The sequence below is a fragment of the Camelus bactrianus genome, chromosome 23 (genome assembly GCF_048773025.1).
Source record: "Camelus bactrianus isolate YW-2024 breed Bactrian camel chromosome 23, ASM4877302v1, whole genome shotgun sequence".
Taxonomy (NCBI): domain Eukaryota; kingdom Metazoa; phylum Chordata; class Mammalia; order Artiodactyla; family Camelidae; genus Camelus; species Camelus bactrianus.
In genome coordinates, this window is record NC_133561.1 from 3,652,703 (window position 1) to 3,668,681 (window position 15,979).

Consider the following 15,979-nt stretch of genomic DNA (forward strand, 5'->3'; position numbering starts at 1 on the left):
ACAATGTTGAGGATGTGTATTTGAATCTATGAATACTACACATATACGAATATTTATGTGTGTGTATATGTGTGTTTGATTTGACTACATATTACATCTTTGCAGATTTTATCAGCTATGTTTTGAATTTCTACCTCTGGTGTACAGCACAGTTCTTCAGTCATACATAAATATACATGTATTCATTTTCATATTCTTTTTCACCATAAGCTACTACAGGATATTGAGTATATTTCCCTGTGCTATACAGTATAAACTTGTTTATTACTGTAGGTTTTAAGGAAGCAAAATTGCTATACACCAAATCATACTTTAAGTGGCCTTAGAAAACTAGCTCTTAAGAGGAGCTCGCAAGTGGATTATAGTCCCAGAATCTTAGCGCTGGAAGCAACTGCAAAGCTTGACTCCTTGCAGCCGCCGCAGCCTGCAGTCGAGGAGGTCGGTGGCCAGAGTGTCAGTCACTTTCCCTACATCTCACACCGAGTTAGGGGCAGCGCCGGACAAGGAGCCGGCGCTGGTGCTCAGGGAGCTTCCATGGACGTGCAGACGCGGCAGCGGTGGAGATGCCCTAAAGTGCTTCCTGTGTCTTTAGGAACGGGGGAGCCAGCCAGGGAGGGAGGCTGCCCTGCACCTCAGCCTGTGTAAAGGAGACTCATGCGTTCGGTCATTTCAATAGCTGTTATGCACCAGATGCTATTCTAGGTATTTTGGGAAAACATTAAAAAAAAAAATCTCTGCCTTCAGGAGGCTTATTTTTATAACATACAAAGGGCCTTCTCTGTGGTTTATCCATCTGTTAAGGGTCCATTTCCATATGTGAGTGTTGCCTCCCTGCGGAGTATGGGTGGTGGGTGCTGACTGTATGCCCCCAAACAAGCCTTTCAGTGAGAGAGTTTTCCACAAGTGTAGGAACTTCTCACTGCCACCGTTAACTTGGAAACTTTTATTAACTTGTAAATTAATGATGGATTGGCATTTAGTTTCTTAACTTTTGTCCCATCACTAGAACGTTCATTTCCTGTTTGTCTGCTCTTAAGCTTTGCCATCTTAAAAATTTCTCCAAAATGTTTACTGCCTTTATATTGGAACACTTAAGTTATATTTATCATGATAAATTAGATTTTTATGTGAAAAAAGTGGGATTTTTTATTACCTCTAGGATGCTTTAAGATAAAAAGAAAACACTCAAATTGGAGAAATGCCTGTCCTAAATATCACTTTTAAATTAAGAAAATTATTTTTAGCTCTTCATATTTAAATTTTTAAATCTTCCCTTTTTTAGCATGGGATCATATTTTATGATTTAATTATAAAATATATTAGTGATTTCTGGTTTTGTTTGTTTTCTTTGAATTATAATATCATTAATTTAGTTGTCTGCATTCATTATTTAACATTTTATGGTTTTCAGGTAGACATGACATGCTGACTTTAGCAAGAATTGAAAGAAGTGAGGCTTATTCTTTTAATAATTATAATACGATTTTCCTACTTGGTAGATTGAATTTGCTAAACCAACATATTTAGACTTACTGTGCAGATGATAATGTATGAATAATAATCTTTATTTTTAAAGTGATAAACACTTGAGTTTCAAGCAATGTGTGTATGCAGTGTATATGTTTCTTTGTATACGTGAATCTCATTATATACGTAGGTGTATGTATATATACATATACACAGACACATCATATATATGTATTTTAACAGCTAAATTTTTTGACTTTCCATTTTCAACCGTTTGCAACCCAGTAGTATAATTTATAATATTTTGCTTTTGCTTAAATTTTTTCTATAATTAAAATTTGATTGTTTAGCAAAGAGGTAAATTTTGGGCCCGTTGGCAGTTTTTTCCTTCATACTTTCCACGCCTACTTTTTTTTTCCCTAAAGCTGCCAGAATGTGTGTTTTCTTGCAATACGAATTTTACCTCTTTGAGTGGATAGTTACAGGCAGCTTGTGGTCAGCGGCTTCCTTGTAAAAGCAGACCATGGTATCTTCAAATTGAAATTGTCATCTAATCCCTGATTGGAATGATTTCTTTAACTTTCTAGTGTCAGCAAACACACACGAATGAAATAAGTCAGTACTAGGGCATTTACTGTAGGGAGAAAGGTGTTCCTTAGGACACCCAAGCGCAGGGGTGGATGTAAGGCGTGGTGGGATGGGAATGAGACGTGGGAAGTGGTCCGGGAGGGGTGTGACACCGTCTTCTCTCGATCTCTGTCTCACCTGCTCTGTGTTGTGCCTTCGGTTGCATGTCTGTACACGCTGCCATCTGTAGACTGGCTTTCGCAGCTTCCCTCTGCCGCTGTCACTGAGCTTGCAGGCCCTCAGTCCAAATGACGACTGAAAAGAGGCCACAGTTCCCAAATCCAGTTTCTTGTGTGTAACCAGTCCACACGGATCGCGCGTCAGCCCGCGGTTCAGTCTGCTCCAGCCAGAGAGGCAGGGCGAGGACCACGTCACCACGACACCTGGGGGGACTAGGTGTGCACAGGGACAGCAGGTCTCGGAGAAGGCATTTTAAGGACTGTGACAGTCTCTCAAAGGATTTCTGCTATTTCTAATAGCCTTATGAGGCTATTTGCCAAAAAGCCATCTTTGCAAAATAAAAGAAGAAAGGAAAATCTGTATTTTTGAGCAGTTAGAGGCTGGATCTTTGTGCCACACATCTGAAGCTTGGTAAGTTTAAGGTCAGCCTACCCCAGGGGGCTGCCGCGGCCTCCGTTCTCACTGGGCAGATGAGCCGCTGGAACAAATGGAAGGACTGCAGTGCAAGTGAGCTTAGGGTTCACCACCTGCATTACGGGCAAAAATCAAGAGGGTCCGACATAGTCTGCTGCCTTTTGTTTTGTTTTTCTTTTTTCTTTCTTTTTTTTTTTTTTTTTTTTTTTGTGTGTGTCTGCAGACCTCTATGTTATTCTATTTATTTATTTATTTAAAATTATTTATTTATTTATTTTAGTTTTTTTTTTTTAATTGAAGTACAGTGAGTTACAGTGTGTCAATTTCTGGGGTACGGCACAGTGTCCCAGTCATGCACATATGTACATAGATTCATTTTTGTTATTTTTTTTTTTACTGCCTTTTCTTTGTGGTCTGATATTGCAGAAGCTTCCTTGGTTCACTTTTTGGGGATAATCCATTTCATTGATTTAATAAAAAATATGATCCAGTAGATTGTGGAGGAGACAGAAAGCTGGTGCTCAAACCGTGTGCATACTGTGTTATGACGATTTCCCGGTCAGTAAGCTCCTTCACTCCTGTCTCTCAAAAAAGTGTAATGATGGTAGCATCGGAGCACAGTAAGATTTTCAACTTAAGTTGTACACAGTTCTGGAAATAGTTAGATGTGGTTAAAGGGAGAATCTAGATATCAATCAATGTGTCAGAGACACTAATGTTTGTTTATATTCTGCCTATTTCCAAAATAAATTGATATCTTACAAAGAATCTTAGACTAAGGAATTAAAATCCAATCATCTAGAAAAGATCCAAGGTAGAGGGAAAGTGTGGTAAGAAGCCAAGGCCCGTTCCCTTGCTTAGCAGCCAGAGTAAAGAGAAGAAACAGAGCCGCCAGGAGTCGTGATGCACAGAGACTAAGAAAGCTGTTCAGGAGATGGGGCTGGGTGCTCGGGTGCGCAGGTGACTTCGGTTCCCCGAGAGCTTGCAGTCGGGCGCAAGTTCCTGGTGGAGCGTGGCCGTTTCAGGAGGAGGAAGTCCGGCTTCTCTATTTGGCCCCTTCGGCGTGAAGGGCTCGGGTTCGTCAGCATCTTCAGAGACCCCTCAGCTTCCCAGCTGCTGCCTTAGCTTTCCCGTGACAGTTGCACTGCTTAAACAAGGGGCAGGGCTACAAGCAGAAGTCAACTGAGAATGCACCCTTTTCTTCCTGCCGTGGCATCTCTGCCTCATGTTAGTGCTGGGGTCTCGGGAAGGAACCACGCCTTGGGCCCCTCCTTGTATTTGATTATTTACATGACCAGATTCTCTTAAAAGACTTGCTATGTGGTAAATACAGTTACCAGAAAGCAAGATTATGTAGAGGCCTGCGGGATTTGGTGATCCAGGTAATTCTGATGTTCTTGCTACTGTTTTCCAAACCTCAGTTGTTGCTGAGTTGAAGTAATATCAAAGTGCACTTGAGCAGCCCTGGAAAACATGAGGGGAAGAGACAGTCCCTTGATTAGCAGGCTGTCTGTGTAGGTTTGTGTGTGTTATGTGATTAATTTAAAACTCCCAACGATCCAAGCAGAGTGGGAACTATTATCCCCATTTTTCAGATTTAGAAACGGGGTGTGGGGGGAGGGATCAAGAAATGTGCCGAAAGTTCTGCAGGTCGTAATTAGCCGAGTAGGGGCTGACAAGCCGGCAGACTGCTCCTGGAGCGCCGGTGCCGAGCACGAGCGTCCGCCCTGCCTTTGTGCGGAGTGGAGGGCTGGTGGGCGAGCGGCAGCCGGGCCGGGGCGCGGGGCCTGCAGCCAGAGAGGCTCGACTCTGAAGGAAGTCCTAGCATGTAGCCTGGAGAGAACGCACCTTCTCTGAGCCTTCGTTTCTCCCCTGGTGAGTTGGTGGTAGCAATACGTGCCGTTTTCCTAGGATGCTGCTGGCGTTAGTGGTAATGTGTCTAAAGTGTCTGCCACGCCACAGGCATTAAGTAACCGGCAGCTGCCCGTCACCCATGTGCACGTATCTTGAGCTGCGGGTGTTTTACAGCAGCGGCACCCTCTGCCTTTCTTCGCTCTCCTGAGTTATGTCCAGAGTCACTACTAACAGTCCTGCAGCCGCTGCAGCAGTGGGGACCCCCAGATTGTCTGTCTTCATTCCACGTAGGGACCTCAGTTTGTGATTTGGAAAGAAATGTACAGCTTTCCTAGTTTATAAGACCTTGATTATGTCATTTTATTGTCGGACCCATTATCTAAATGCAGAATATGGACTTGGCTGACATCTCTCCTAGCTTGTTTGCTTGTCTGTTTGAGAAGTCACTCTGGGCTGCGTGAAGAACTTTACATTTCCAGTTTTCCAGCTAGACTTGGGTAAATGAAACACTTTAGTTTTATCTGTTTTTCAAAAGAGAGAATTGAGATTTTGGTAATGTAAATTCCGAGAACGTATTTTAAAGTAAAAAAATAAATAAAGTTTTATTATCTGGGTTCTGTAGAAAAGAACAAGAATCAAACGTGCTGTACTCAGCCTGCTTTCCGTTCCTGAGCTTGCTTTTGCAGTAAGACTGTGAATCTCTGTCCATTCCTAACGCGCAGTCACTTGTGTGGCTCTGCTGATGAGTGTGGTTATTTCCCGTTTTGTTGACGAGGCTCAAATAAACGTCAGGTGCAGCTGTGAAGGTCTCCCAATTAGGCTTCCCCGTGTAAAACCCAGCCCTTTCCCCTTTTGTGCGGCGATGACAGTTCCAGCAGCAGCCCCCGCCTAACAGGACTCCAGGGACAGGATCCTCCTCTGGTTTTATTGAAAACAGGGCCCGTTTGGGTCCAGGGAGAATACCGCACTGGTCATGGTGCAGAACCGTTTTAATCTCGACTGCGTACTTCCCTTCTTTCATCAATTTTATTTTAGAACAAAATACTGTAGACTTAGTGAAGACTACATCTATCATCTAAGATTATGTCTTAAAATACTTACTTGTGAAAATGTATTGGAATTTTCTAAGAATGAGAAACTAAATGATGCAAAATTTATATGAGCTGAAGATACCGCTTCATATTTGATAGTATGAGCCATTAGTATCTTACTCTAGTAGCTGCAGTGTCTCTCACGCACACACGCACACCAGCTAGACTCGTGAACTGCAGGCAGGAACGTAGCTGAATTACAAGTCAGCATTAACAGATGGATGGCCCTAAGCAAGCAAAGCCACCGCGGCAAAATCTAGTGACAGCAGAGGATTGAAGCTTTTTGTCATTAAGCCCCATTGAAACCTCGGCACACGCATCACCCTTAACTAGTTCGTGTCTGGGACAAGGAGCAATCCACTCAGGTTCATTCCCAACCTATCCAATTAGTTACATAAAAGCTGCATGAGAAAATATGAATGAAGATTATTTTTGCATTTGTTCTGTAGTATAGAGCATGTGACTGTTGACAAGAACCCACACTTGGAATGAAGGCAAGACTTTAACCCAAACACAGTGTTTACAAACAGGAATATACTCAGTAGTCATAATTTTCCCTAATAAGACCATATAGACAAATTCACATACAGACAAATAGTCTGAGATATGAATAGTTCTTTTGAGTACACAAATAAAGATGTTTATTAAAATATGATCTATGTGATTTTCCATTTTTTACCTGTTAAACAAGGTGATATGTACACTTCAAATGAAACTGTTATCTTTTTGAGTCCTTGTGTATTTACTGGTTTATAAATCATCCTAATGGATTTGGAATATAGCACAACAGCAGTGACTCATTTTACAACTGATGAATAATGCAATTTCATCTTTAAAGAATGCTCTTAGAAGTTCCGTATGCCTTTTTGGCACGTAAAGACTTGCAGGTCAGGCATTTCAAAGCTACATCTCAGTTGAATGGGAGCTTAAATCCCATTATGTAAGCATGTTTTAAATATGTGCAATCAGGTGGTTTACATTTTACAGATAATATATCTCATATTTTTGAAATACTACCAATGAAATTAAGTTTCTGTGAAATTTATAAGAAAAGATGAAAATGCAGATTCTCTACATTGCTTAGTTCCTAAACACAGTATATGACAGGGTAGTCACATCTAGCAGGGTGTGGTTGGTGCAGTGTGTCTATGACATACTTTGCTTCCTTGAAACTCAGTGGAATCTGGGATAAAATGAATGTAACTGAGGACAGTGTTTCTTGCTCAGGTGACATCATGGACTTCAGAAAATGACTCACTCATTGGGATCTTTGGAAAAATACAGTCCATTGAATAGCTTTGCTTTATTGGTCAAGAAAGAAAAGGCATAGTCATTGGTTTGTAAAGAGTAGTAGCCACTCGGTTCTTCTGACCAAGAAAACAGTGGCTGTAAATCACAATGAGAAAAATAATTGTGACCTCCGGGGGGGGGGGGGGGATGTGTGTATGAAGGGGGAGGTCCAGACACTTGGAAAAATAATATAAATCTTACCAAATAATAAAAATAGGTTTAACCAAACTATGGCAGCCAAAAAAAAACCTTAATTTTTTATTTTTAGCGCTCTGTTTACTTTGGCTCAGTGCTGAGAATTCTGCTATTATGATTAAGCTAAAGTGTTGAATTTAAGTGATGAGAAGTACTAGAGAAGTAAACTAGAGAAAAATTAGAGAAAGTATTAGAGTTTCAAATGATAAAATGTTTTCTAAAATAATTTAAGTGCATTTCTTTTCAAAGATGCCCACAAAAATTACTGCCTAAATGAAAACGTGGTTGGTCAATCTTTGATCCAAAGTCACTCACATAGCACACATATGGTCTAATTTACACTAATGTCGCTGATTCATAGGATTGCTCTTTTAAGTCCAGTTTGAAAATATGGGTACCTTATTGTTGTTTTAAAGAAAGTTACTGTTCTCTATTGTTTTCTGTTGAAATAACATTAATTTCCAACATGTCAAATTTGTGGTTAAATCTGTGCCCTCACCCACCTCCCCTAAATTTCAGTTGTGGATTACAAGGGTGCCCTCTAGTGAGTATTAGATAATATTTTCTCTTCTTGAAAGGAGATGGTTGTGTAAGACAAAATTTATAGGTATAAAATTTGCCTTTCTCTTTAAAAACTGAATAGAATACACATTTGGGACATTTATATTATCATCAAATCATTCAAGGACATTATTCTTTCAAAGGAATAATCAAAACCAACTCCTTTCAGCGACTGGCCGGGACTTCATTTTTATAATGTTAACCCTAAGCCCTGCCGAACAATACCTAGTGTATTAAAAAGGCTTGTATGAACGTGTTCCCTATATTTTATAAGATATTTTTAGGTTGAAATGTGCCTTTTTAATGTTATAATTTTACTCTTCCAATTTATTGCCACAAATGGCTGTCACAAAGTCTTGAAACAAAAATAGAGGAACTTAAATTTTCCACTTGGAAAATATATTGAGTATTAATTACCATTCTAGACTTTGCATCAGTAATCACCAGTATCTTTCTGTTCTGTTTAATTTTGTGAGAGCTTTTTCTTGTTATATCTTTAATTATTTTAAGGGCGTTTGGTGAAATTAACAACAGCTCTCTATTCTAAAAGTACTCAATTTTTATAGACAGATTCTTATTTCCTCCCAGGATGCCAGGGATACAGAAATGATGGTTTTCTTCCTGTTTTGTGTGTAATAATTGCTTTAAATGTTGGTCAGAGAACAGCATTAACGCCGATGAAAGGAAAAGCGAGTCTCGTCTTTGGAGGGGTTACTGCTGCTGTCCCCGAGAGAGGAGTTGCCAAGAACGTCGATAGATGTGCAGCTGCAGAGAATTAGAGCATCTTAGTCTGATCTGAACTGTATTTTTGTTTTTTACACTTGGTTGTATTTCCTGATACAGAACATAAAATATTAGAATAATGCAGATGTATCTTAACAGGAGACAAAATGGGGCCCCTTGGGGTGCAGACTTCTCTGGAAGCTCTTCGTGTTTTTCCTAACACTTGGGTCTAATCCTGGTCATTTTGCAGAACCCCCTTCCCTCTTTGCCCTTATTAGTATCTTTAACATTTGTAAAATAATGCATTTGGTGCCAAACTATAATTGCAATTTCTGTCAAGGTTCTTTCTACAGTCAATACTGACACCATTTTGAGACTCTCCACACGTACACACACATTTATGCTAAGTATATATTATGGTAATCTGAAAAGTGAGATCCAGCTGTAGTTATTTTAGAAATTAGGTATTTTAATCCTTAGCTATGCACGTTTTGCAAACATAGTTCATTAAGTTGAGTGGAGACGCGGTGGGTGTGTTATGGTCAGTGCCGGCGTTTTAGTTGCTCATTCTGCCCAGCGTAGCCATCTTCACATCAGCCAGAGAAAGGAATCGAATTCTAGGTTTCGCTGAAACTTCAGTGGACTCGTTGTGTATTAAGAAACCTTTTAAAATGTTAAAATATTGAAACCCTGTCAGCAGAAGTGAAATTGCAGAGAGTGTGCCATTTGTCAAAGGATTATTTATTTATTTAGCTTGGGAATGATGTTTTGATAGTCTTATATAATTTCTTGTATTTACACTAATCAATAATCTTTCAGAACTGCAAAGTTACTGCACAAGCTCTTTTAAAATTTGCTTTTTCAAACATTAAAGAAGAGGAAAATAATGAAACAATATATTTTAAATATTTATAGGTAACATAATTATTTGGCACACCAACAGTCCTTAAAGGTTGGCTTAAAAGTCTTAGTTCACAGCTATACGAACACGGGTGAGTCATGAGACCTGCACCCGTCAACCGCAGCAGGGGGGAGAGTCCTTCAGAGTGGCTGGTCCGCTGCCGCCGTTGGGCGGGGGTTTTGTTGATGAAAGCACAGTTGGCTTACGTTGCTCTGCTTCCTGGTGTGCAGCATAGTGACTCAGTTATACATACAGAACTGAAGGTATAATACATATAATACATATAACTGAGTATATATAAGTGAATATATATGTTCTTTTTCAGATTCTTTTCCATTATAGGTTATTACAAGGTATTGAATATAGTTCCCTGTGCTGTACAGTAGGACCTTGCTGTTTATCTGTTTTATACATAGTAGTGTGTCTATGTTAATCCCAAACTCCTAATTTATCCCTCTCTCCCTCCCTGCCTTTCCCATTAGGTAACCATAAATTTCTTTTCTGTGTCTCTGAGTGAATTTCTGTTTTGTAGATAAGTTGATTTGTGTCATTTTTTTTAGATTCCACATATAAGTGATAACATATGGTATTTGTCTTTCTCTGCCTGACTGACTTCACTTAGTATGATAATCTCTCAGTCCATCCATGTTGCTGCAAATGGCATTACTTCATTCTTTTTTATGGCTGCATAGTATTCTTGTGTGTGTGTGTGTGTGTGTGTGTGTGTGTGTGTGTGTGTGTGTGTGTATGTATCCCACAGCTTCTTTATTCATCTGTTAATGGACGCTTAGGTTGTTTCCACATCTTGGCTGTTGTGATTAGTGCTGCTGTGAACATGTGCGGATGTCTCCAGGAGACAGTGATTTCATTTCCTTCTGATGAACACCCAGGAGTGGAATTGCTGACATACAGTAATTCTGTTTTTAGTCTTTTGGGAACCACCATATGGTTTTCCACAATGGCTGCACCAGTTTACATTCCCATCAGCGGCGCACACAGATTCATTTTCTCCGCATCTTCTGTCTTTTTAACACTAACCATTCTGACAGGTGTGAGATGTTACTCACTGCAGTTTTGATTGGCATTTTCCTGTTGGTTAGTGACACTGAGCACCTTCTCATGTCCTCGATGACCTTTTGCATGGCCATGTCTTTGGAAAAATGTCTATTCCAGTCCTGTGCACATTTTTAATCAGATAATCATTATTATATTTGCTATTTTATGCAGTATGTGAGTTTCTTATGTATTCTGTATGTTAACCCCTCCTTAGATATGTGATTTGCAAATATTTTCTTCCATTCCATGAGAATGGGAGACATTTTCATTCTGTTGATCATTTCTTCTGCTGTGAGGACGCGTGTTAGTTGGATGTGGTCCCACTTGTTGACTTTGGCTTTTGTTGCTTGTGCTTTTGGTGTCCTCGCCAAAACATCATTTTCAAGTCCAACGACAGGGGGCTTTCCCCCTATGTTTTCTGCTGTTCGAGGGGTTTACAATTTCAGGTCTTACATTTAAGTCCTTAACCCATTTTGAGTTAACTTGCATGAGTGACGTGAGATCAAGTTCTTCTGCATGTGAATATCCAGTTTCCCAGCACCGGGTACTGAACAGACTACCTTTACACCACTGAGTGTTCTCGACTCCCCTGAGCCAAATGTTACTTGACCACAGTGCATGGGATTATTTCTGGGCTCATGATTCTGTTCCATTGGTTTTCACACCAATAACATACTGCTTTAATTACTGTAGCTTTGTAATGTAGTTTAAAATCAGGACTATGGTGGTTCAACTTTGTTCTTTCTCAAGATTGATTTGGTTATCCAGGGTCTTTTGTGGTTCCATATGAGTTTTAGGATTTTTTTTTCCTGTTTTTGTGAAAATCACCATGGGAATTTTCATAGTAATTGCATTGATTCTGTGGCTGGCTTTGGGTGGTGTGGACATTTTGACAGTATTAACTCTTCCTGTCCATGAACATGGGATGTCTTTCCATTTATTTGTATCTTCATCAGTTTCTTTCATCAGTGTCTTAAACTGTTTGTTGTATAGATCATTCACTTCCTTGGATATATTTATTTCATAATATTTTATTGTTTTTGATGCTGTTGCAAATGGGATTGTCTTTGTTTCTTTTTAAGATAGTTATATCATTGTTAGTGTATAGAAATGCCAGTTTGGATAATTTTTATTGGCCTGTTTTAAATTGCTGATGAGCCCATCAAAAGAATTCTTCATCTTTTATATCATGTGTTTTAAATCTCTATCATTCAACTTGACTCTTTCCTCAATTTCATCTCTCTGCTGTCATCCCATCTGTTCATGTGCATTAGACACCTTTTTATTTTTTTCTTTTTACGTTTGATAGTTCTTGAGTGATGGACCCCCCATGTAAAAAAGTAGTAGAGAGTAAGTTCAGTAGTGCTCACACCTAGAAATGGTGGGATGCCATTCGTGCACACGGTTGAGTCCGTCACAAGCTGAGCTGGTTGGGGTTTTGTTGTTGACGTCACTACCTGCCGTAGGCGGCTGTTATCCCGTGTTTAGAGTGCAGGACCTCCGGGGAGGCCCTGGAAGTGTCTCCTTAGTGTTTCTCCCTTGCCCTCAGTTGTCGGCAGTCCCTGTGCCCCTGAGCCACAAGGTGGCTCTCCCAGTGTTGACCCCCTCCCTCAGCCGTTAGCTTCTGCACTGGTCACTTGGTCCTCACTTTATGGGTTTTCTGTGCTCTGGTCCAGCTTCAGTCTCAGCAGGCCAGGTGCCCCTGTGCCTCAGGCACGGGGCTTTCTCAGCATCCCTCCCTCCCCTCCCTCCTCTCCCTCAACCCCGTTACACACGTGATTGGTCCTGGGCACTTTGCGGGCTGCCTGCCCCTCCCTGGGCGTAGACCTGTGCTGGTTTCCATGTAGGACTCTGTGCCTGACAGGGTCTCCTGCTCCTCCCTGGGATGTAGAGTTTGTGCCTCTCTGCCTCCCCCGTGGTCTTGGGGTTGAGTTTGCTGACATCTGCCAGCAGCTGAAGGCTTTTGCTGTGCACAAATGAATGTTCTTCGAGTCAGCGGGGCTTTGTGCTGGTCCCTGCAGCAGCATCTCACCCGCTGCGGGCCTGCACCCTTGAGGGGAGCACTTCAGTCTCCTCTCTCATCCCCAGACAATCCCTGCAGCACCGGGCGGGAGGGTTGCCTGGTTTGGCAAATAAAGTTGCAGGACTGATCTGTGGGAAAGAGCTCGCAGGTGCAAAGGGCTCTTGTTTTGGAGACTCCCAGCTGTTCCAAACGGCCTTGTTAGTCCAGACTCAGTCTCTAAGACGCCAGTGCATTTTAGCACATTTCTCCTTCCCTGTGTATGCGCCAGCTGCCCAGTGTGCGTGCGCACGTGCATGCCCACTTTTCCAAGGATGAAACAAGTCCTGTTTCTTACCTCTCCTCAGTGTTACTCTGTGGGATTTACTTCTCTTGGTTGCCTTACAACTCAGCATTCTGATGGGTTCAAGAAAAGCTATGATTTTTTTAAAGATCATCCAGCCTTTTCTCATTGTTAAGATGGGAGTTGACATTGTTTTGCTGCTTTTTGCATTCAAAACAGGAGTGGAATTAGAAGCAAAATGAATTAAAAGTTATGATTCTTGGTCTCAAGGATTTGGTAAGACAGGAAAGTACTCAAAAACACTGCTTTCATAAGAGAGCATGTATCAGGTGACCGCTGAGTGATGGAGAATGTGAATGAAGCTGGCAAAGGAGGTGAGACCACCGTGGGCTGGGAGCCCTGATTGAGGGTTCTTGGCTGTGTCTGGACCACTTCAGAGTCTCCACTCCTGAGCGAGTCCCACGTGGCACTCACGTGCTCAGAAGTAATTCTGATGCTTCTGTTCAATCCTGTTTCCTTAACTGAATAATAACAACCCTCGTCACCTGAGTTCATCAGACTTCACCAAGCACGTGCCTGGCCAACCTTTCCGGTGTCCTTTTCGCCCCGACAGAAGTATCTCCGGAAAAGTGTGTTCCTCCCTCACGTCGTCACCCTGCCACCTCACCTACCTGGAACGTTAGCGCTCGCCATCATTCTGTACTTACCACTGGTTTTCAAAATGAGGTTAAAGCTTGCCATTTAAGAGTCTTTCTCAGGTCAATTCCCAGACATTTCTTTCCTCTGAGTCTCTAAGGACTCACTTACCTGGCGTAATTAGAAGGAAAAGGGTTCCCTTCAGGGAATCAGATCACCTGGGTTGGGGTCTTCGGTCCGTCACTAGTTGTCTAGCCTTGCCCAAGACAGTTTACCTTGTTAGGCTGTTGGTTCCCTAATGTGTAAAGTAGGGGAAATGCTCACCAAAGTCTGTGGTGAAGTAGATGTTTAAAGCGTGGTATATAAAGCATCTAACACCCTCAAGCAGGCCAGTCATGGGTAAGTCACTTACAACACACGTGTTTTTAAGCCTCTTTTCAAATTGTAAACTGCATTTTTAAGGTATCGACTGCTTTATCATTTATTCTCGTATTATTTCACACAAGGATTTTTTTTTTGTCTTAGGCTACAAAATGCATGAGCTCAGGGGGTTGCTGTAGACTTCGGTGAGCATGGTAACACTCTGGACCTCAGTTACTTCAACTCTGAAATGGGGCCAGTAGCACAGAGAATAACTACTTTCAAAAAATTCATATATTACAAGTATATATAATAGAAACATATATAGCAACTTTATGAAGTGTAAAAAATTGTATTTTCCCATTCATCTGCCTGAATCCCTATTCCCCGACCCTTGAACCCCCCTATGGATTTAAACTTACCCAGCACCTTGCCTTAGTGTTTGTCTGCCATCTAGTGACAAAAATGGTAACTGCAGGACTAACAGACTCCTTGGGCATCCGGGGACAACGGGTCCTCACCCTCCTGCCCTCTGATGTGCTTTGGGGAGACCATCGTCAGGAAAAGGAAGGAACCGCTGGTCTTGCAGTTGTACCTTCTTGTAACCGGACCACACCTACTTCCTGACGCCTCTCCGGCGGACGTTTGGTGGTGCTGCGACCTACACCTCCAGCTGGCTGTGCCAGGCCGTTTTCTTGGCTTCACTCACGGCTCCCTGTAGGCTGTGCTTCTCCCATAGGGTGTCTTCTCTGAGAAGTTTCCTTCCACACTGATAGCCTTGGGGGTTTTTTTTTTTGCACGAATTAAGGATTTTTTACCTTCTCAGTAAGCATCCCTTGCTATACAAGTGCATATTACTCCCCCAATTATGTGAATGTTTCACATAGACTAGATTTGCACTTGACATTTTACATTTCCATGCAAGAAAAATTTTATTTTATTTTAAAATTATATGCATTGGGAGTCTGATTGAGGACACGTGACATCCAGTTCCCCATCTTATTTTTAATTCTTTGCATCAGAGAGAAGTAAAACTCTGCTTATTTTTTCTTACAATGTGTTTTTGCACCCAAAAAATGGCACCATTTTTTTGTGTAGTGCTGGCTCCCAAGAGAGTTGCAAATGCCAGTAGTTGTTTGCTGGTTGGCATGGCCTCTGGGTCCCTCGTGAGTGACCACGGCTAAAGTTCCAACTGCACCAGGTCTGAACAGTCCAGAAACTTCTACACCTCCTGACTGGCCCCAGAGTTTACTGTTACTTGTAAGATGTAATTATAGTTCTGTGTTGTTAGTTTTTTCAGTCTGCTGACGGAACTTGCTTCTTAGGAATGTTACACTTTGACATTAACCGTGATCGGTATTGATGGTCAATTACAGGCGTTTTTATCTGTGATCAGAAGGCTGAGTGCAGTTGTATCAAGCAACAGTTAGTTTATATTTGTCAGTGTTTTGTTGTATTCAGTATTTTGGCATGTTCACCATGTCTTTTTTGAAAATCTCAAGAAGGGGAAGTTCTGTTTCTTTTTTGTGTGTGACTCACAGCGTGGAAGAAGCACACGAGGAGTAGGTGCTTGATGGATGTTTGTGGCGGGAAGAGGTGCTAAGAACTAAAACAGGTGAGACGTGGCTGCTGCCCACTTTGAAGGCCTCTACAGAGGGTAGCTTCTGGTAGGTCCTCCAGGGACGGGACCTCTCCTGAAGGAAAACAACAGTTGCCAGTCGGGGTCTGTCCCCTGCCTCTGCCCGCCCCCACTCTCTCACCTCGCACTCTTCCCTACCAGGTCTCTGATCTCCCCACTTCTGTAACCCTCCATAGATTGAAATCCATCCAGCCTTTTGCTGTCTTAGCATGTCTCTGCCATCTAGTGATGACAAGGAGAACTGCAAAATTAACGGGCCCTTGAATAACCCCGTGCACTGACTTGGGCTCCAACCCACAGGGCACCAGCAGCGTCTTTGAGTCCATTGAGCTTGCTCTGACCGTCCCACCACAGGACCTTTGCACATCTTGTTTCCTCTTCTCATCTTCTTGCCTACTACCCTCCAGTGCTCAACTCAAATGTGCCTCAGGGAAAGCCTTCCCTCGACCTCCCTGAGCAGGTCAGACTCCTCATAGTAATCATAGTTCAGTACAAGTTGCTGCAGTCGTAACATTATGCTTGTTTTATGATTATTCGATTTAATTCACGTTTTGTTTACTAGACCATGATCTTCCTCGGGGCACGGAGCCCTGTTCTTGGCCATCATCGCACTGGCACTTAGCCCAGTGCCTGGCACGAAAGGCATTTCTTTAATCTTTGTTGAATAAATGAACGCCCTACT

General features: G+C 41.9%; 1 protein-coding gene across 4 annotated transcripts in view; it reads left to right on the forward strand.

Moving 5' to 3' along the window:
- DENND1B (DENN domain containing 1B) overlaps positions 1 to 15,979 on the forward strand; it is a 213,106-nt gene that overhangs the window by 184,136 nt on the left and 12,991 nt on the right. The gene's annotated exons all lie outside the window — the stretch shown is intronic.